The sequence below is a fragment of the Anser brachyrhynchus genome (genome assembly GCF_964034855.1).
Source record: "Anser brachyrhynchus genome assembly, chromosome: 13".
In the NCBI taxonomy this organism is placed as follows: Eukaryota; Metazoa; Chordata; class Aves; order Anseriformes; family Anatidae; genus Anser; species Anser brachyrhynchus.
Window position 1 is genome coordinate 13,213,123 of NC_137708.1, and position 20,671 is coordinate 13,233,793.

Sequence of the window (20,671 nt, forward strand, 5' to 3'; positions counted from 1 at the left end):
TTTCACTTCACCTTCCAGAGGATCCAGGAGCTGCAAGGTGATGAGAGTCCTGGGGAACAACTCCAAAATAATCATTTTCATTCATTCTTTCTTAATATTTTGGGTCAAATTCTCAGGAATGGCTCAAATAAATTGAGGTTTCCCATGTGTGACAGAGATATTGAGCTTTGCAGTCATTAAGCAGCACATTTGTGACACTGATGCCCAATTACTTCACCAGTAAGGTTTGAGAGTGGGGGAGAGGGTGATTTAGGTTAAATCATTCTTTTATGGGGCTTGAATGAGTGTAACAGTTTGGAATGGAAGAAGGCCAGATGGACAGTCTCGCTCTTTCCACCTACTTGTGCATATTTCACCCTGTCATTTTCCCCCAACTGGTTGTTTAACTTCTCTCTGACTACGTTCATGGTTGCAGCTTCAATTAGTACCCTAGGGAATCCATTATACATATTAATTACACTCTGTATAATGAACAGCTGATAAATCTGCCTAATATTTTTCAGTGAAATGTAACTATTTAAAGTACCTGTATGCAATTATGATTTTATGCTAGAATATTAACTCTAAGGGCAAAAGTAAGAATACTATTTCCAAGATAGCAGTCGTAGATATGGATTGCATTTATGTAAGCATCACAGCCACACTTAGTATACCTCAAGCTTGTCTAGCTTTTACTGCTGTTGCTTTTGTAGCTCTCAAATGTCAGAGAATTTTGCTTGAATTTTAATGTTCTTCAGCTATGCAAAATAAAGTTAGTAGCTTCCATTGTCATAAGGGCTGAAAGCTGTACAGATTCCTTCTGCCATATGTGACTTATCACATACATTTTTAAAGACACATTTCTGTTATTAAGACATATGTGATAATACACTTCTGCAAATGTGAATTGCTTTTGGCTAAAAGCCATGCACTAATAAGTTGAGTTGAAACTAACTGCATTTGACATCTGTTACAATATATATATATAAAAATATATATAAAATATTCTCAGTTGTCATTAGCATAAAAAAAAAATCCATGTTTATATGTTGTGCTGACATAGCTCTTGTGTCCCCAAATTGAAATCGGAAATTACTGCCTTGTAGAGACTGTGGTTCACATAGAATCCTTGGACCAGGCCTAATAGTACAATTGTTAAACACGTTACTTAAGGAGCTTGACAAAGATTTCTGTACAAATGGTCTGTTTACTTTTGATTGCTCAGTTTATGAATGAATTCCAGTTCTGGTTTCATGTTCAAGAGGAAGTTTGCTGTTCCTTTTTGTTCTGTTGAATCCCTCTAACTCTTAACACTTCCGGAGGGGAAAAATAAATAAATAAATAAATAAAATAAACAAACAAGGAACTTTCCTTACTACAGTTCAGTAAGGCAGCCAAGCGGCTGTTTTATAGGTGCTTAGACTAACTGGTATGAACTTCCTGAGGGCCGAGGTAATGCAGGTAGCATTTGACTCCTTCAAAAGACATGGTCTCAATTCCATGTTGCTTGTAGCACTGCAAGAAGGCACTGCACTTGCAGAGGAACTCATATTTATGTATTGGTAGCATCATCTGACATACTATTACTGTAAAGAAGCACATGGAAAATAGCTAAGAAGTCTCCATTCCTGATGAACTGATTTTTTTGTTGGAAATACTGCAGTTACTTTTCCAAAAATGTAAGACCCTCTTCTGTCTGTATGTGGCACCAAAGTGGCCCCATAACTGCAGCTTGCATTACCTTTAACTTACTTACCCTACCTTGCTCCCGACATACAAGGAGCACTTGTTGTCCACCTCTGGTTTTATCCCTATTTTCATTGACAGACAGTAGCAGAGAAAAAATTTCTTGGATACAAAATCCTACATATTTACTTACTTGCTGGTCCTTATCATGCTGTTCCCACCCCTGAGTCTGAAAGAGGTACCATGACTTAACCAAGTTTACCCTCTGGAGGCTTTCTGATTTCTAAAGAGCTGTTACAGGAGGAATTGTTTTGACTTAGGACACATCTAGTCTTTTATGAAAATGGCCAGAGGGACTTCTTGGGAAAACGTGGGAAGGTGAAAGAATGATTTAGCTAAAACCTAATTTCATCCAGCACTGCAGAACTGAACAGTTTTGTAAGAGGTAAATTAGATATTTACAATGGAAAATGAATGTTCTTAAGAGCGGCCCATGTAGTCTGTGAATTGCTGTAGAACTGTGAGAATATTCTAATTGACTTCTTGTTTCGTGGAAGAAAACATTGGCTTCCTTGAGTGTCCTTTATCCCCTCTTCTTTTATAGTGCCTTAAAATCTTCAATAGAAAGCACTGACATTTCCCCCAAACACCTGCATATGTTTAAATTTGCTGTAGGCTTAATGACTTCCAGATACATGTTTTGGGATTATGGCTTGTGTTAAAACCCACTGCTTTTTATATTTTCAAAATATATTTGTTTTCCATCACTGACAAGGCCAGCCACAAGTTTGTTAACCAGAAAGACTTCTGGTGTTTATTGTCTTTTCCTGCCATAAAACTCATCTTCTCCTCAGAAGGGCATCTGACTTGACTTGGTATGGTTTTCTGTCCCAATCATCATTGGAATTGCAAACTATTAACGTCTGATATCTTGACATTTCAATTGACCTCTCATTTGCAAAGCGCAGTGGTATTTTTCATGGCCTTTTCATCCTTGATTATACATGGAATAAGAGTGACTGTTTCTACTGACTGCACTTTAAAAATATCTTTGTTTTACCAGCTGGAGTGGCACCTTGTTTTTTGCTCCCCGGGTAGACCTTATTCTGCATGGAAGGTCTGAGGTCTGAGGTCTAAGCGAGCCATGCAGAGCCAGAGGATTTTCTTACTGACTCAGTAAGCAGGAGGGCAAGCAGGTCAGACTCTGAGGGTCAGTTAATGTGTGCTGTAATAGTGGTAACCATAAACAGATCTTTTCTCCCGTTGGCAAAAGTGGAGGCCAGTGGGCTAGGTCTGAAGGTTTGTTTGATTTTTACCAGCCAGATCAGGCACTTGTAACCAACAGAGGTATAAAAGTGGTGGTGTGCCATTGGTAGTCCTGCTCAGCAATTTCTGCTGCAAGGTATCTCCTGTCCTGTATTTAAAAAAAAAAAAAAAAAAAAAGAGAGAGAAAGAGAGAAAAGAAGATGAAGAAGAAAAGCATGTCATGTCTAGGTTGAAAAAAAACTCCAAATTACAAATAACACTATGGGAGGATGTCTATATAGTCTATATATACACATGTACATTTATACTTATATGCATATCTGCGTAGGCATATCCATGTATACATACACATGTATTTGTATATGTATAGATTAATTAAAGGACATTTGCTAAAGAATTTAAAATTAAACCACTTTGGAATAAACAAAAAGGCCAAACCTGCTATAAATCTCATTTTCAGTAAAAGTCCCAGGCAATTTACGCACCACTACCTGTTAGTCTCTGCCTCTAAACCTTCCTTCCCGTTGTTTCTCCTCAGACTATTTCTGTCTACCTACTAAATCAGCCAGCACCAATTCAATTAGTTCTAAAAATCCATTACAACACAGGACCTGAACTGCCTGCCCACATTCATTTCTCAAAGAAATCCATTCATATTTATGTTTTAATACTTTAAGTCTAGCATGTGAAAGCACTCAAATCCCCAGTAGAAATCCAGGAAAAAGCCTGCTTACGGGCAATTATAGACAATGTTCTTTAGTCCCTGATCCTCCTAGTCTGTCCACTTAGGCATCTACACAGTTGCAGAGTTCGGTCAATGGGATCAGTTTATTGCACCACCAGAAATTCAGCGAACACCAGAAATCCAGCGGATGAATCTGCACGTTGGACCAGGAGGTTGCATCTGCACGGATGTGCGATGCTCACAACGGGGTTGGCACCTGGAGTAGCACTATGAAAACCAATCCTTGTAGGCTACTATTGGTTTCCAGTGAGTTTTATTTAGGGGGGCTACATTTCCTCAGCAGAATGTGAACTCTAGAAATGTTGTGAAGGATTATTTTACTCTTACAAGTTAAAGGTTAGTGTTGGAAATGGATTATAAAACTGCCGCTTTTAAACTGTTTGCAAAGAAATGCACATATTAAATCCTTTTTGATGATATCGCACTAATCCCTAAATGCTGATTTTTATGTAAATTTTGACTCTTGCAAAGCTCTGACAATTCAGCTATCCCCATGTGGTTTTATCAGAGCTCAATTGCTCCTTTAGATCTTTTTTCCTTTTTGCAGAACCTTTTGCTTTATTCTAAAGTCATCACGGCAGCTGTAAGATGTAGTACTTTAGACATAAAATAATCACTCTATTTAATATTTTACCTTTATTTTCTGAATTTGTTCATCTGACACATCTTGTTAGATATATTTTTATCAGTCCAAAGGATAACCACAGTAGGGCTATTTTTATTTCTAGGGAAATGATGCATGATAACTACTGGCAGGGCCCAAAACAGTAAATCAGTCCTGTTCCAACCACAGAATGTATTAAAAGTCTGTAGCCTGTGGTAATAAGTTATAATTTAGTTGACTAGCAGTTTGTTTGAACTTAAAACTGTACAAATGAGTCACATTGGCTAAGACCTGAAATATAAAATAGTTTGTGCTTTATTAAGGTATTCAGCTACCACCACAACAGGTACCTGGAGAGAACACACATTTTTCAGATGGGCGCAATACATTTTTATAGTGAAATGCTTTCGACTTGATTGTATAATTTATAGTGGATGGTTAAATTACCACACATCCTGTGTAGTGCACAATGTTTGCTTACAAGACAATGAGATGAACAGACTCTGAGAGCTCATTCATCTAATCTCTTACAAATCCGAGCACGCACCATCAATACCAAGCACTGCTGCCTGGATCCCGCCACAAGGCGCCCCTCAGCTCCCACGCCAGGCATGTTGCTCGGGAGCCATCACAGCACTTGAGACAGATAGGTAAAACTTTTATATATTTTTATTCAGAGATGTGCAAATTGCAATTGACCAAAGCTAGTCATGCATTTTTGTAAAATTTGCCAGGACTCTTGCAGCTGGGCAAAAATAAGTATTTTCATTTTAGATGGGTCATTTCTGTTATTTTTCAAAACAATGTTTTTACAACTTCATTGTGATACAACTTGTCAAGATTAAATGTAGGTCAACTTTTAGAAGATGACAAAGAAGAAAACAAAACAAAACAAAACAAAAATTGAAATGAAAGGTTGAGCCAAAAATAGCCTTTTTTTAGGAATCATAACCCGATTTCTTCTTTTGACAGAAAGCAAAATGAGGTAAGGTCAAGATTTTTTTCCAGTTTTAGCATTTATCTGTTGTTGATCAAAAGAGGTTGGACTAGGTGATCTTAGAGGTCTCTTCCAACCTAGATGATTCTGTGAGTCTGTGAAAAGAGGACCTGTTGGTCTCTCCTGTTTCATGCTATCATTTTAGGCATGAAATTTGTCCTCCTCGTTATTATTTTTAATTTTAAGTCACTTAGCATTTATTCAAACAATTATTCTAAGTGTTTGCTTTGGGCATTGTAGTAACAGCTGGTAGAAACTACCTGTGATCTTTGCAAAATTAATGCTTTAAAAATGTGTTTCTAAGCAATTAAGATATTGCAACTAAGCAACAAATGCCAGCAAAATTGAAGAAAATGCCCTATCCTATAAATGGGAGTACTTGTTCTGCTGGTTTCAGGGTAGCTGCCTGAATCCACATACACATACACTCCTGAATCTCACTGCTGTGCCATTTTTGTCCTGCTGGAAGATAAATAACCAGAGCAAAACTGTAAATAGTGCTAGTGTACTTATATGAGTATTCAATTTATTTAGGGTCTAGTACATTCTAGACTGTCTCCAAATGAAGATCCCTGCCTTGTAAGAGGCAGTGGATAAAGCTACCAGGAAGTGGGATTTGACTGAGGCTGTCAACAACATTTTTGAGATCTGAAGGCCTTTGTCTGCTCTCTAGTTTCAGTGTCATTTTTCCTAACTTTGCCTTGGTGTGTGAGGGGAAAATGAAGTTTCCTTGGTCTTTCTGGTTTGTGGTCTGTTGGTAATAGGTGTTGTAGGTTTCCTCTAGCTTGTGGGGTCATTAAAATAGGATAGAATAAAGGATCCTTTGCTATCACAAGGATCCTCCTTGCTATCCTTGTTTTTATAGGTCCAAGAAAAAGAGCCTGCCATACAGTAAACAGTCCTTTACTTTGTCGGTAATATAAGTGAATAAAAAGAAAAACAGTTGTCTTTCAAAGATTTATTTTTTTTTAAATACAAGTACAAAAAAAATTAATGATCTTCTGCTAAGCAAAAGAAGCAGCAAAAAAAATCCAGTCATTTAGGATCGATGAATACAAAAGAAAGGCAAAAGCTAGATAATGTTTCAGGAAATAACACTGCTACAAGGTTAATTTTGCCTAGTACAACATTTCCTAGTATTGAATTGCCTGATATACTCCCTCAGGGATTGCTCCTGTGTTTGCAATAATCGAGGCTGATTTTATTGGAAAATCACCTCTGGATGAGAGACATACTCTGGAGAGAACTTTGCATGGGTACAAATAGGTTTTTGGTGCCAGTGCCATGTTGCCCAGGCCAGCACAGTTATAGTTCCCAATCTGTCTGTGCATTCAAGCAGCAAATTCATTAGCAACCCTTCTGGCAGGATAGAAAAATAGACATATTAGGGAAATTTACTTTGAATTGTTTTCAGGATTTGTTGGATAACAGTTCAGTAATCAAATTGCGCCTCCTAACAAGAGTATTAAATATTTTTATTAATAGTGGCAGGGAGGCTGCAGATACTCCTTTAAGTGCAGAGCATTTTATCATAACACTATGTGACACGCAAAGATCATGGATGAAAGAAGAGATTAGCATAGTTGGGGTGGGGGTGCTAGTAATGTCTGAGGTGATTTTTATTTTGTGTTGTATGGCGAGTTGCATGGAGTCATATAACTCTCACGGTGCAGATGTACTGTGTGTTCGACTATCGGCTCATCCATCAGCCACTGCCAGCTTGCTGCCTCTTTTTAATTGCAGAAGCGGGCTGTATCTCGACAGCACTGTCCCCTCTCTAACTATGGGATGTAGGTTTAGATATATGCAGCGGCTTCCAGGCCTTGTCAAGTGGAAACGGAGCATATTGCAAACAGAGCGCGTTTTGCCTGCAGCCAGGAGGAGGGAGACGTGGAGCGCCCACGTACCGGGGCACTCCGCTGACCTTGCAGCGACTTTCACTGTGGAGAGGCTGGAGGAGAGCTGGGAAAAGGCTGATTCAGAGAGACAGGTGAGCGAGGAAGAAAAATCAAGGAGATTGGCACAAGGACGGTGAAAAGAAACCTTTCTAATGAAAGCAGAACAAAATTTACACTCAAGGCCGATGCTGAGCCTTTATAATCAAGCTCGTCTGGCCGCAAAGCGACAGTGGTGAGAGGAAAAATACTGAATGCAGCTTGCAAGCTCGGGTCTGCGCAGAAGGTAGTGATCTGCCGGGAAAAAAAGAGCGTGCAGTGAATTTATTGAAGAATACATTATGTTGAGCTCCAGGAGCTGACAGGGTTAAAAATTAGGATTGTAAAAAATAATCTCTGTACTCTGTTTCCTAATTCCTGTTGTCTTGATGATTGTTTCACTGTGAAGAGGAGAGCCATCCTTGGTATCAATCACAGTAAGCTATTTAGACACAGAAAGAAGTGGCATATGGCTTAGTACTTTTGGGTCTAGCAATCAAGTAGCAACCTTCTGCAATACAACTGTAGCTTGGTTCCCAATGGGCTTCACTTTGATGATTAGATATATTGAGTTCCTCGTGTCATTCAAAGACAGCAGAATTTCATACAAGTTGGTGTTAGGTTCCTCTCACTTCATTTCAATTTTCAATAACCAGTGTCATCACATGTAACAGTTTCTTCGTAATGGAACTTCATGTCGAATCAGATTTGTCTTTTGAGTGAAAGAGCACAGTGAAAAGTCTTCTGAAATACAGATCTGTGGAAAAATCCTTACCACAGTGAAAACAGGGAGACATTATTTATTTATTTCTCCCAAAGACACTTAGGTGCCTGATCCCACGATCATTCAGGAATACTCAGAAAAAGAAAAATAAATAAATAAAAATCATTAGTATTGCATTTGGGGATGGCATTAGTAGACTTACAAGCCTTACCCCAGCTGCTTGCTGCAGTCATTGTTGTGCTAAGTAAACAGAAAATATTTGTTCAGTCATATTTGAGACCAAAACTGTGATATTTAAAGCCAAGTTCTGTGTAAGTGGAATTACATCAGAAGACAATTTGGACTTCAGATGCTAACTGATCCCTCTGTATTTCAACACAGCAGCTGTTAAACGCTAACACCCTTCGCTGACACAAAGTTGCTCCTTTCCTGGTGCTTACCTTCCCTCTGTCAGCTCAGCCCTGATCCCATCAGTGCGGGCAGATGGAGGGGGCCGAGTGCCTTGCCCACTCACGGACGCAGGCGCAGGCCGTATTGGAGTATAGAGAGGAAATGGGGAGGCTCGGGGAGTAAATACTGCTCGTCCAGAGCATGTACCACGATGAGCATAGGCCTGCACTCAGGTACCACAGTCAAGAGTCTGTCGGTTCTGTCAGGATATCCCTGAAAATCTGCTGTCTTGGAGGACTTTCTGCCCTGCCACTGCTTGAAGCGATAGCCTTCCCGAAGGGCTGCAGTCTCACTTCTTTCTTTAGTGCCCCTTCTCCGTGAAATTTCTGAAATGGAGGAATTCTTTGAAGGTCCACCTGTGTCACACAACCCCTACACTGAGATCCACCTGCCAGCTTACCGTGTATCATCTCCGGCTCGTATTGACTGCAGCAGATACCATGACAGCTCAAGCACTGTTTTTAAAAAGCGAGCTCTGTGTCACACATGCACAACGAAGCGCTCGCTGCAATTCACAATTAGCCTTGACACGCTGCAAGAAGAGTGACTGCATATGAATGTGTCACAGCTTTGTAAATCCAGCATTTACAAGCTCCAAAGGCGATATGGGGCTCTGTATCACATATCCAAGACTGCCCATCCCATAGTTTTATTTCTTGGCAGTTTCCTACAATTTTGTGAAATATTTTTTTAATGTGACAAAGTCACTTCAATTACACAGTCATTATAAGTTTTGCCAAGGTCGACTATGGATCGTTTTGTGTTCATTAGAGCACAAAATTAGAATTTTCATTGCAGCAACTGTAAACAGTATTGGCTCAAAGGAGTCAAGCTTTTTCCCCCATAAAATCTGGGATAAGCTATAATTGAGGGATTCCATGGGTTTTTTTTGACAGTTTTATTTTTTTAACTGCCTTCAGGGTAATTTGTTGTTTTTGTTGTTGTTTTGGTTTGTTTTTTTCTTCTTCTTCTTCCTAGCCCTTGATATATTTATTTTGGTCTAGAGCCTGTGTAACTGGTTCACTTCAAAACTGCCACACTGTTCTTGAACAAGCAGGTATAGTCAGTGTCTTTGTAAGGCTGAATACATTATTTTTCCAACTTCTTCTGTTATCTCTTGCTGCTTGTCACTTTAGAACCAGTCGGGGTTGTAAAACCCATAAATGGTCTTCAGGAAATAACCCTGTTTCAGAAAGTACTTCATCATCTGCTTAAGTCCCACTGAGCCCCATTAAGCTTTCAGTTAAGTAATTTCGGTGTTTATTGCTTAAGTAATAATCAGAGTTTCTATTTAATATTCTCTTGAATTTATGGAAATATATGATTGAGTTTGCTCTTCATGCTGATGTAAATGTAAAGAAATTATATCAAAACAAATCATTTCATATATGCAAAAATTAAGCAAATAGAAAATAAATCCAACACAGAGTGTTTCAAGCAATGGAGAAAAATCACAACGATTTCCAGTAGAGTCCAGGCTTTCAAAAGCCGTCTGGAACAGATAAGGAATTGGACTAGCTCTTTTCTGTGTTTAGAAAAATAAATAAGATCCAGAAAAGCATCTTGGAGAGAAGGAGGTTACATTTTCATTTTTTTTTAATAGTAGTTTTAGTAGTTTCTTTTAGGTTAATTTAACCTTTTTATTGCTGAGTTAGCTCACTAGAAACAATAATGTAGTACATAGTGGGAGACTGCTTAGTAGGAAATAAAAGCAAAATGTCTCATCTGCTAGTTGTTTGGGCTCAAGGTGAACCCACACTGCCCTACCTTCCTTCTCTGTCTCTTAGGATTAGGGAGTCTGTGCTGCTCCTCACTTGTGCTTCACTTGGAGGACTTTCCAGGCTTTGTTTTTAACCTAATGTGTATTTACAAGCAAGGAGAGAAGACAGAGACTATTAAGAAAGTAGCAAAGAAATTCAACAGACATCTCTGTCAGAGCTTGCACAGCAGCAATCCTCTGTGTTACTTTTACAAATCCAGTGTGGGTTTCTCTTGGCATGTGGCATGCTCATGTCTTGCCAATGGGATGCCCAGTCCTTAGCAATTTTTTTTTTAGATATAATGTGCCATGATAATGTCATTCAGGATAAGATATGTCAGCAAATGCCCCGACAGGCTTTATCAGCTTATACCTCTTAGCAAAACCCAGAGCTAGAGTGAATGGGGACAGCAGACATATATAGCAAAGGCATATCTCTTCCTCTTAAAAGAAATGTGTTTAACAAGATTATGAACTATTTGCATTCCAAATTCGCAATTAGCACCCCATGAACACACAATGAAATCATCCAAGTGGCAGATAATGCATTAGATGTATATAGTTAAACTTTCGTAGATTAAACAGACTATTAAGTATGTGGTAGCACAGCTACAATAATAAATTTTATAGAAATCAGTGTAATCTGAATAGTATGAGAGCTCATTGAAATATGGTTCTCTTATTAAAACTGTGAAGTATGTATGCTTGTGAATGTGTATGTGTGCATGCAGGCATGCAAATTACTAAGTGGAAAGATTAGCAAATTGTGGATTGGGGAAGTCCTACTGCAAATAGGATAATTTTTTCCTTCAAAGCACATATAAAGGTTTGGTTCTGCAACTTTATTCTCAGCTCTGTAATTTTACACTAGCTGGCATAAATTAGCAAGCTAAAAGTCTAAATATATGTGTATGAAATGCCTCGCAAAAGAAATAACAAGATGAATGCACATGGTGAAACAGGAGTACTATGTGTAAAATATCTGTATACTTTTCTGCACATACATAGGTTAAATTTAAATCAGGGAAAGGAAAGAGAAATCCTTCAACTTCTGCAGTTTATCTGTGTTGTTTGTAGTCTGGAGTTCTCTGAATACATTTCTTTTTAACTTCAAGGACTTTCAGTCTGTAATGAAACTGGCAGTGCCAAGTGTTCCTGCTCTACCAAATGTGATCGTTTCTGAATCCAGACAGTGGCTTACTTGCATTAATGTGCTCAGTGGTCTGGTGGAAATCAGTAAAATGATGAGGCGCAGTGAAGGGGGAAGGCGGGCCTTCCACATTTATTTATTCTGGATAAATGGTGCCCATTAATCTATCCTGAAAATATGGAATTAGCAGGGAAGAAACCACAGTTGCAAATTTGGCAGTTGCTAGCATGCACAGATGGTCTTTCAGTGTTTTAAGATTTTCCAGTCTTTTGATATTGATACCAGAATTGAAAAGTAGCTCATGTATTGCTAATGTTTATCTAGAATATCCTTAGAAAAATAACATTACATATTTTGGATTGTTCAATCTGCTCTCAGCATATTTGTATAAAGTTCTTCAATCTTAAAGGTAAACTTTTTATTCTCTGTCTGTCTGGTTATTTTAAGAAACATAATTAGAGAATGATTTCCTAAAATAAGGGAGATCTCATTTAACCACTCTAACCAGACAAAGGCATTAGGAATGAAGAGGCTCTTACATGTGAATTGTTGAACAAAGATTGGAAGTTGGTCATCAGAATGGCTTTCCTGCTGTTACAAATCTCATGGGTCTTGGTGAAGTGGTCTGCTGAAAAACAGGTTGTTGAGTCCCCTCCTTGATACAGTGTAGAGGGTTGTTTGCCATGCATTTTGCTAGCACAGATTGAATTTCACTCACTGTTACTCCCCGTAGCTGTACTGAAGCTGGGAATCTGGCCCTGGCAATCTCTCCATGTGTAGGAGCTCAGGGCATGAAGGCAAGGGGGAAGGATAATGTCATCTGCTTGTTTGCTTCGGGAATGTTTGGTTAAGTCTTTAAAGACTTTGTTGAAATACTTCACAGGGGAAATCACAGAATAATTCTTGCTAACTTTACTTTGAGTTTACTCTCAGCCGATCCAGAGGATACAGTCCCTTAATGACAGTGCTCTAAAATGCGCCCTCTGAAGCCCTGTAGTTGTGTACACAGCCTGCATGTGCACAAAAGAAAAAAAGAAAAAAGAAAAAAAAAAAACACAAATATTTGTCTCAGTGCACAGAAAATTTTAATCTGGTGAAAAAGGATCTGAGAGGCAAAAGTAAGGTGAAAGTTCTAGATGTGTGACAGAAACACTGTGCACCGCTATCTCCAGTGTATCCAGCTGTATAGGGCTCCTTTACATAGATCTTTCTGAAGATATATACACAGACAGATGGTCAGGCAGGCAGACAGACAAATAGATATGAGCATCTAGATACAGGTATGCCAAAGCTGTATGATGTTAGGACATACAGGTATACTTCTAAGGGTGGTTTGTTTGTTGTGATCTTTTTCTGGTCATTCGGAGTCTTGTATTTTTGCTGGGGAATTTTCCTGACGCACTGTAGTACTTTGCAGTTGTCCACACTGAATTTTATCCTGTTTCTTCAAATCATCTCTCCAGTTCATCAGGATCATTTTGTATTCTGACCCATCCTCCAAAATACTTACAGACCTTCTCACATGGGTGTTATTCGCTAATTTAACAAGCATACTCCCAATTCTCTCATCCAGAATGTTAACTGTATTCTGAAATGTACAGGTCTATCATATAACTACTGTGACAGTAGTTAGACTTTTGTCTTGATGGATATTTCTTGCCAGATCTACAATAAAAATGAGATATAGTAACGATGATGATTTGGGCAATTTATGTGATCTATGTCAGATAGCTTACCAGAATGGATCAAGCTTTTAAAATCTTGAAATGGCTGCACAAGTTGCAGGACTTGTTAGGAAAGTCTAAAGATCCTGGAGGGTATGAACTTTTCAGCTTTTTTGCACGTATGTTAAGCTTTAATTTAGCAAGACACAAAATTGCACTAAAAACTCACATTTCAAAGTCCCTCACCAGCAATTAAAGATGCTGCAGCCCTGATTGTCTATTTGCTAACTGACTGCATACGAATTTCTTGAAATACTGCCCGCTGTCAATGTTCTTGCAGCACTGGCAGTTCTTTAGTTTTATATGCTCCTATTTTGTCATGAAAATTGTATTGAGGAAAACCCCAAATTTCATTCTAGTCTACCTGACATTTAAAATAGTAGGGCAAATCCTACGGCACAGAGGGATAGAGATGCAAAAACAAAACAAAGGAAGAAGATGGAAGTGGCTGAAAGCAGAAAGAAAAACAGTTAGATGTGAAGCTAGACTTAGAAATGAGCATGCAAGTTTTTGTTTTTATTTTTAAGTGAAATCTGATCCTGCTCAGCAATAACTAGTGTTATCTTCACTTATTCCAAATATTGCTAGAGGAATTTCTTCATTTGTTTAATATCAACAAGCAATTCGTCTGGACTTCACTCAGCAGTCATACACAATCATATCATCACTCATGCACACATTTCAAGAATAAAAGCATGCATCTAATATATGCAGGAGATTGTTCAGGACAAAATACTCTAGCACATTTATTTCAGTTTATTTATTAAAAAGAGCAATTTTAAATTCATTTTTTTAATATACAATTGTGTTACAGTCCAAAGATCTTTTAATCGCTGCTGTAAAAGTCTTGGTAGCCTGGCAAAGGATTCCCTGTTCCTTTTGTCCTATGTCAGCCACTGCAGTGAATTTCCCAGTTCCTCTCTCTAATTTGCCCAGATACAGGCATATATCAGAGACCTGAATACAGCCCATATTCCAGAAACTCCCAGATCCTCACTCTCCTGCTTTTGCACCTTCCTACAGGAGTTCTCTAGCGTTTGGGGAGCCCTAGCAAAATTGTGTTCATTTGGGCACGTGTACAACGCTGTTCAAACACAAAGCGTTTATTTTCTTCCTCTTCTCTCTTGAACAAAATGTCCTGAAGGTCAGCTCCCAGGCTGTCAGGGCATTCCTCTGCTCTTTGCGTGTTCCTCACTGCAGTTGTGCATGTCTGGTTGTTTTATTCTGCTTTGACTGAGTTACCCAGGTCCATCTCTTAATTTCATAGTGTTTGCCAGAGTAAAGGCAGAGTCATGGGGTTGCGTTTTGGCTCAATAAATATTAAGTGTCATTCTCTTCATAAAAGCATTTCTGACTCATTTTTATGCTATAACTCCATCAAAGATGATTTTTCCTTGGCCCACATCCATTATAAAATGATCAGTCTTTTAAAGAAAAATGCTTATCTCCAACACCAAAGCTCAAAGACATTAGTTTTGTTGTCAGTTTTCTAGTGCACCCAGGAGAAAATCTATCCTCTGACAGCCTTGTAAGTGAGGACTCAGGGAACAATTTCACGTGCATTTTTCTGTTTAGGTTCCCAAGTGCCTTTGTCTATTTGCTCTGACCTTACGTTGGAAGGAGTCTTCTTCTCATCTTCTCCGTATTTTTCTGTGACTGTAATTCAGTGTAATGCAAACATTCCAAGGCAATTAGAAATGCAGCCCATATAGCACCCTGCACTCCAAAATTTAGTGTAAAACACTAACCTACTTTAAAGAGTCAAACCCCATCAAGAAGATGGGGTTATTGAACGTCCTGAATCTGTTCTTCATAAGCTTTACACTTCGTTCATATACTAGATTGCATCTTAAATATAAACCTATCATCAGGTTTAGCAAATCAATACCGTAAGAGTGTGAAATGGTCCCCAGAAATCTCCAGAATGCCATTTCACAGTAAAAGCAATTGAAAAAGAAGCTGCAGTGGAATATCTTATGAGATAGCCATTTAGATCACAAAAGGATCATAAAAGTCAGAAGCAGTTTGTTTGAAGCAAGGTTCATAATATAACCATACAGAGTTTGCTGGGAAGAAAGAGGAAAATTGCAAACCAATTTGTGGTTACGGCTTTTTCTGTCAATTCTACAGGGATTTAAAACTTGTAAAAGGTGGAACTTCTGCCATCTTACATTGCTCAACTAGAAAGAGATCGCTATAATCATAGTAGCTAAACAAACACCAATTATTGAAAGCCAATATAGTTTTTATTAACTTCAAAGCAATTAGCGCTTTAGTTCATTTACTATTGAGCACGGTGGTATCAGACAGTGGCATTTGTCACTAATAATTTGAGCATCTTTTGAGGTTTGCCTTCCTCATTATTCTCCTAATATTTGTCGGTGAGGTTCGGATACTTTCTTTTTACATTCAGTAAAGGCACTAATGAAAGGATTAGAAGGAATGCTTCGATGAGCAAATGCCACCTGAGCATGCCACCCTATTTCAAACAATTTGTATCACATAACTACATATTCTTTAAAAGACCATTGTGTCCCAGTGCAGGGTAAGTAGAGCAGAGCATTCTGGATGCAGTGCTATGTCACAAAGTAAAACCATACCATAAATACCTCCATGCATTTTGTCATGTCCCTGCAAATCTACAGGTGTCTCGTACACACCCTTTGAATTAACATGTAATCTTTGCGCTTTGGTAAGAGCTAACAGATTCCCTGGCTACAACTTCTCAGGCGAGATTTAAATGAATCCCTCCAATCATTGGAAACTGTATTAGACTGCAGTTGCAAATCTTTAACTTTTTCTTTTTATTTTTTTAATCTCTATGATTCATGGCTGATTACAAGCTAATATGGAGCCAGTCTACCTTTGTCCTTGCTTGCTTCCTTTTTTTCCTTTTTTTTAAATATCTAGACAGTAAAAATAGTTTCTGTTTTTTCTTCTGCTAACATTTCTCTTTAAAGAGTGGCACTGCTTTAATAAAGATATAGGAAATGAAATTTCAGCCATGTTGCACTCAATCAGATTAATTCAGACAAATGAAAAGTAATACTGCCTCCTTTAATGCCATTAGAAGAATTGATATTGCAGAATTCTCTTTAGATCGGAGCGCACCAACGATTAGAGGCATGTTGCAGTTCACCTTTTGGTGACACCCATGTGCTGTGTCGCTGGGAAATGTCTCGGTGGTAAGTCGGAGACACAGGAGGTGGAGAGCTGACCTGCTGCGATGCGCTGCTCAGGCCAAAGCCCAGGGCACCAAGCACAGTCAGGGCTGGGAGAGAGCAAGGGGAGTGCGTACAGAAGTAACTCAGGCCCAGGGAACAGGGAAGGGATCCTCTCATCAGTGCTCTTCATGGCCTGGGGCACAGCCACTCTCCGTGAAGTCCTGCACCTCTCCACAGTCCAGGAGATTAGGCAGGATTTTTCAGTTATCCAGCACCAGCTCCTAATTACACTGTCTTTATTCTGTGGTACCCCTAAAGATTTCACATCTGTGTAATGAAATGAAAGCAGAGGCTGCGTTTTTTCTGCTACCTTCTGGATAAGCTGGTGCAAGGAAGCCTGGCTAGCCAGCCCTGGGGGGACCATGTGGCTGGCTGCTAGTGGCAGCACAGCAGGGTTTTGCTGCCTGCCTCTGTGTAGTATTGCCAAAGAGTCCCTTCCTCACGCAGATTCACAGTCACTGTCGTGCTGAGGCTCCTCGGGTGCCAAGCGTGAAGCAGAACAGACCTCTGACTGCTCTGGAGTGGGCCATGCCATTGCCCAAGGATCAGGCTCACATCAAGTTGTGCTCTTGATTTCCTAAGCTACCGCTGTTCATTCTTCAGCAGCTAAAGTCCTGGGCTGTGGAGTGCTAAATGAGTGCTTGAAGTGATTAGGCATTATTTATCTACAGTTATGAACACTGCATTTCATTCATGTCATCATTTGCTGCTCATATTGGGAAAGTTATTGGGCTCTTTGGGCGATTTCTTTTCCAGGAAGTGAGTGTGGCTTTTTTTTTTGTCTTACATAACCCTCCGTTTATCTCCCAGTGCCTGCCTTCTGGATCACTACTTTTTTTTTTCTTTTTTTTTTTCATTTTTACATGTATTCTTGTGTCTGAAAAAATGAGAAAAAAATGCACATTAAAACATCTGTTCTAATCCATTTATCAGAGAGGGACAATTACAAATAGCACTTTACCAATTAATTAGTAACCTTATTCATTGTATAAACTCAAATCATGCTAAGCCAGCTTCTCTTCCTTTGCATGATTTGCACCATTTTTATCATCTTATACGACTGACGCTACTGAAATAAATTTCTCAACATGGCTCAGAAAGACAAAAGCAAATTATCTCTTTCCCCATGTGAGTGTTAATGAGCAGGAGGCTGGAGTGCATCATCGCCACCACTTATTGCGGTGTCCCTTGTTGCAGGCTGGAAAAAAGGAAATCTTAATTATTAAATGCCACTCGAAAATCCTTTGTCTTTGTTTGTGGGTAGCCAGAGCATTCTCCTAGCATAGGGCCCTTGGTCTCTCTTAGCCACATCAGGAACAAGGTCAGTGCACTGCTGCAACCAGTGGGCTGGCTGGGCTAACCAGCATGCAGGAGAACGTCACAGCATTTAATAACAAAAGCAAAAACACCTGACAACATAAAATCACCTGCAGGCTGGAAGCAAAGGGATACAGATGCTACTGGTAGCTATTCTGTTGTTACAGACGTAATGCACAGCCCTCAGCTAGTGTAAAGCAGCATATCTCCATTTACTTCATTAGATCAGCATCATTTTATACCAGTGAAGGCTTTGCCCCATGAATCAAACCCTCTTCTGGCATATCTCTATTGATTTCTTTGGAGTTACCCCAGCACGGAATTTGGCTCCAAAGCATTGCAGAAATAGAGAAAGCTGACAAGATGAGAAGAGGCCTTAAAGCTGAAGCCATGAGGTATGAGACGTACAGAGAAGACAGTTTGTTGCTTTAGGTAAGCAAGCTAATTGTCAAGATGAAAGAAATATATATATATATTTTAATCCTACTTATTAAATAGATTGTAAGTAAACACTTGTCTTACATAACAAAGCTTATCACAGCATTAAACTCTCTGAGTAGGGACAGGTTCAGTTCTGAGACACCATGATGTAAATCCAAAGCAATTCAACTTTAGTGAAGGAAATAGCTATCAAATTAAGAAAAACAAGATCTATTTCTTTCTAGCTCAATGTTAGGACTTGCAGTCAAAACAGATTTTATTACTAACAATTGCTTTAAAAAACCCTATCAGCAATGAGAAATGGGACTAAGAGACTCCATCAGACATGCAGCTCTCGCTCATCTTTAGGAGTGGAGTTCAGCCATTTTATTGCCACCAGAAAAGACTGGGGAGATCATGTCATAAAGCTGTGAATACTTTCACTAAAGCTGAACAGAAAGAAGAGTATGATGTTTCCCTATGAAGTTGTGGAAGTTGGGTGTTTTTTCATTACTTTTTTTGTGCTTCACAGCAGTAGCACTTTGGGGATGCGGTTTAGAATTGGCTCCAGCTCTCAGTCAAGTTAATAGGAGCTGGATCAATTCCTCCAAGACACGCAGTTGTAGTCAAGTTCTATGTGGAAACAAGCAAATGTGATTGAACACATGCCTACGCTCATCGCATGTCCCAGACAGCTGCTGAGGGGCCTTCACACTTCTCATTTTGTAAAATGCAACTCCTCACGCAGCATGTAAAAAAGTATTTAAAATATGAAGCGAGTCTAACTGATATAGAAGTGTCTGTCTGGCTTGTGAATAGCCTGGAACTACTATTTTCTGGGGTGCAAACAGTACTATTCAGTGCAATGGGGGCTGATAAATGATAGGGCAGCTTCAACATCTGGTACCCAAACAGTCAGCATGGTCAGAAAGAAGGGAACATCTCGCAAGGTAATGCAGTGTTGGCATTTATAGGGTGAATTCCCCCTATGCAATGAGAAGTGGATCTATGAAAAAGTACCGGTATGGAAGATGTGTGTGGGAGAGTTGGACATGAACATGTGCAGGCATTTAACGAGATATAAATAAATGGCATCCTGCATGTCCCTGGTTGTATTCTGCTGCAGCAGGGTTCTGCATTTAGAAAGCTGGAGAAACTGCTCTAGTAAAGTCTCGTCCAGTGGCCTAAAAACAAGACCTTGAAATAAGAATCCTAATTTTCCATGCTTGATTTTTCTCCCCAGAATCTTTGTGGTATTGGTCAGACAATTCAGAACTTTCCGGCCTGGTTGCCAAGACTGAGACATCCTAAAAATCCTCCCAGAAACAAGAAGTACTAAAAGTTTTGCTTGGAATTTGTTTAATTGTTGTGGGAAATGCATGAGAACTTGGAAAAAGATGTTTTATTGAAGACTTCGTATAATGAATAAACATACTAGGCATTCTCAGATGTGTAATATATACATCCTAGAGGGCACGCAAGTATGCAGAAAAAAATCACTCACATAATTACATGAATAGAAAACCCAGATGTAGAGGAGAGCTTGCAAACTCTTAGCAGATTCTCCTTGGTCTTTTTGTGAACGTATGTGAAAAAAAAATAGTTGTTGGTCATGCAGAAGAATGAAGAAAATTCTACTGTAGTCTGAAAAATTGGCCATTTTGTTTTACAGAAAAGAAATTGAAACGTATGAATTCAGCTATATAAAGTGCTTTTTCATAACTATCTCCAATCAAATAAAATATTTTGACAGTCTTGAAAACAACATACCTTTATTAACTTGATTGAAAGGTTCCATTGTCTTTGCATTGCACTGTGCGAGACACATCCCTCATAGACAGGATGCACCCAACTTAAAGCTCTCAGCAGGGACTGCACTCTGGGCTTAACTGATTACATAAAACACCTTAATTCAATTTGACAAAACAAAATATTTCATTGTGGATGAAATTAACTCAAAATGCTTTATTTGAATTTTCCCAACAGAAAAGTGTTGCTTTGGAGGGGAGTTTGAAATTTTCTTGCAGGTAGTAATGTCAATTTTAATGAGAATTTGTTTTTGTCAGATTATCCTGGGGGAAAATTTCTAAAAGCTCGGCTATCTTTTCCATAGTAGAGCTAATTAGGATTGCACTTCTCAAATCCCACTGTGGGTAAGATCTGGAGTACAACCTTTGCAACCCCACTGGTGTGCTAGACCCTCCAAATAGGTTAGAGGAGATTGCAGTGCCAGACAGGATCAGGCCATGGGCCTCTGTAGGGTTGTACGTGGAGCGGTACCTCCAGGAGTTTTAGTTTTGCCAGCAGCAGAGGGGTGAAGGGCACTGCAGACGCTCAGCTGCTGTTCAGCAAAGGCACCTGGAGCTGATGTGACTGAATAAAGAGGATTTCTTTCAAGCCCATTGGGCCCAAGGTGATTACTGAACACTACAATCAGGGTCTTTTTTTTTTCTTTTTTTTTTTCTTTTTTTTCCCCCCAAGTTTGATTGCCCTCACATGAGACTGGAAGGCAGAGAAAGGGCTGTGGCAGTACAGATTCCTATGATCTCCCCTTGCCATGTAATCAGAAGAGCTCTGCAATTGAATATTTCACAATAATCACTGCATTTTCAATAGGGATGATATAAAAGCAAATATCAAGGCCTCTGGCTGACAAAAGCAGAATACAGAGGGAAAATATGAAAATAGCAAC

At 39.1% G+C, this 20,671-nt stretch overlaps 1 protein-coding gene and 1 long non-coding RNA gene across 15 annotated transcripts in view; one reads left to right on the forward strand and one right to left on the reverse strand.

Annotated features, from left to right (window-relative positions):
- The window catches only part of AFF2 (ALF transcription elongation factor 2), a 366,650-nt gene that overhangs the window by 284,692 nt on the left and 61,287 nt on the right, over window positions 1–20,671 (forward strand). The gene's annotated exons all lie outside the window — the stretch shown is intronic.
- The window catches only part of LOC308177205, a 37,257-nt gene continuing 16,586 nt past the window's right edge, over window positions 1–20,671 (reverse strand). Inside the window, exon 2 of the long non-coding RNA XR_013938948.1 lies at window positions 1–20,671. This exon is cut by the window's right edge and continues 8,347 nt beyond it. This is a non-coding gene — a long non-coding RNA (uncharacterized lncRNA).